The following is a 2,450-nucleotide window of genomic DNA, read 5'->3' on the forward strand; positions in this document are numbered from 1 at the left end:
CTGCAGTGATTGGAAAATATTTTTCTACTTCCTGCCATGCCCTTTTTTTGCTTCTCTAAGGAAGTTATTAGTGGTATGCTTTACAATAATGAAAATGCAGCAATTTCCAGTGAGAAAGCCAACACATTCCTGAGTCACAGTTGTTCTATTTGGTAATTAGTTTAGAAAGTGTTCTGTGTTCTTTTTCTTCCATTCCATGGCTAGGGAGTTTTATTCTGGTTGTTTATGGCACCTCATAATAATGATAGCAGTGACAATAACTGTACCTATCACTTATTGAAGTTCTGGACAAAGCACTGTCTAGAAATTATTTAGCCACACAGTCCTGTGAGATGGGTAAAGTTATTATTCCCATTTTACTGTTGAGAACCTAAAGTTTTGAGGTTAGGTGTCTTGCTCAAGGTCAAACAGGTAGTAAAACGCAATCAAAGGAGTTTAAGACCAGTTCTAACTCCTGTTCTGACCTGAATGATTATGTCTGCCTCCCATAGAACTGAGGCATTGAAGGAAGGGCATTCATCCTATTCATCCAATTATTGAGCCTGAATATGATTAAAGCTTTTCCTGGGTACCAGACATTGTTTCAGACACTGGAGACATGGGAACAGTGCAGACAGAAACCCCTGCCCTTCTGGAGCTTACATTCTAGTGAGGTCAGTGATATGAGATGTAAAATTAACTAAATAAATGATCAACTACATACCAGTTAAGTAGTGGCCTATGATATGGAGAAAAATAAGTCAGGACACTAATATACAGGATATGACAGCAGGGGTTGCAGTTTTAAACGGAATAGTCAGGAAAAGCTTAGTTGATATGACGAGACTTTAAGAAGGTGCTGAAGGAGGTGAGGAAGTGAGCCATGTGGCTATCTGGAGAAGGGCTATTTGGCAGATGGAACGTGCAAAGGCCCTGAGGTAGAGCTGTGCTTGGCACATTCACAGAACCCAAAAACTAGTGTGACTGCAGAAGGAGCTGATCGAGGGGGAGGATGGTAGATGGGACGAGAGGAGTACACAGAGCCTGGGTGGAGTTTGACTGAGTGGGCCATACAGTTGTCCCTTCTTATCTTCGAGGGATATATTCCAAGACCCTCAGTGGATGTCTGAAGCATCAGATAGTACTGAACCCTATGTATCCTACGTTTTTCCTTCACATACACACCTGTGATAAAGTTTAATTTAGAAACTAGCCATGGTAAGAGAGTATCTAAACAGCCAGCATCACTGCTTTTGTGCTTTGGGGCCATTATTAGGTAAAGTAAGTCACTGAACACAAGCCCTGTGCTACCATGATAGTCGTTGTTGTCTGTTGTTGAGTCGATAAATTGTGTCGGACTCTTTTTTGGAACGGTAGCCTGCCAGGCTCCTCTGTCCATAGAATTTCCTGGGCAAGAATACTGAAGTGGGTTGCCATTTCCTCCTCCAGGGGATCTTCCCCTCCCAGGGACTGAACTCGAGTCTTCTGCACTGGCAGGTGGATTCTTTACCATCTGAGCAACCAGGGAAGCCCCAACCAAGATAGTCATTTGATAACTAAGTGACTCATAGGTAGGATACCCTGGATGATTCACGTCCTGGGTGAGGCAGAGTGGATTTCATCACATGACTCAAAACAGCGGGCAACTTAAAACTTATAAGGGAATTCCCTGGCGGTCCAGTGGTTAGGACTCAGCGCTTTCACTGCAGGGGCCTGGCTTCAGTCCCTGGTCAGAAGCTAACATTTAACTTCCCGCCAACCACGCACTGTAGCAAAAACAAAACACAAAACAAACATACCCACGTATGAGTTGCTTATTTTTGGAATTTAGTATTTAATATTTTCTGACTAAAGGGTAACTGAAGCCTCGGAAAATGAAGTGGCAGATGAGGGGGCCTCACAGGGCACTTCATTATTTTCTCAGGATGTGATGGGGACTCAGGGAGTGTTTTGAGCAGAGAAGTGATGACTTAACTTTTAAAAGGGCCCCTCTGGCTGCTGCATGAGATGGACTCGAGATGGGCAGGGTAGAGGTGGGGAGTCCAGTTAAGGGACTTTGGCAGTAAACTGGGTAAGAGATGATGGTGGCTTGTCCCAGGTTAGGAACAAAGGAGAGGATGAGCAGTGTTCCAAACATAAACAGAGGTGAACTGGAATTTGCTGATGGACTGTGGGGTATGAAATAAAAATAAATATTAGGATGCCCTGGAGGTATTCATTTGGGGCAAGTCCCACGTAAGGAGTTCTGAGACAGTGACTTAAAATTAAAAGCTAGAGATATATTTTATTGCGGCAGAGGTCATGGAGAGGCTTGAGGAGGAAAAAGGAGATTTATAAATCCAGGGCTCTGTGACAGCCTAGAGAGGGTGGGAATGGGTGGGAGATGGGAGGGAGGTTCAAGGAGGGGAGGGGCATATGTATACCTATAGCTGACTCATATTCATGTATGGCAGTTCAGTTCAGGTCAGTCG

Source organism: Bison bison, unplaced genomic scaffold (assembly GCF_000754665.1).
Source record: "Bison bison bison isolate TAMUID 2011002044 unplaced genomic scaffold, Bison_UMD1.0 scf7180017864498, whole genome shotgun sequence".
Taxonomy (NCBI): domain Eukaryota; kingdom Metazoa; phylum Chordata; class Mammalia; order Artiodactyla; family Bovidae; genus Bison; species Bison bison.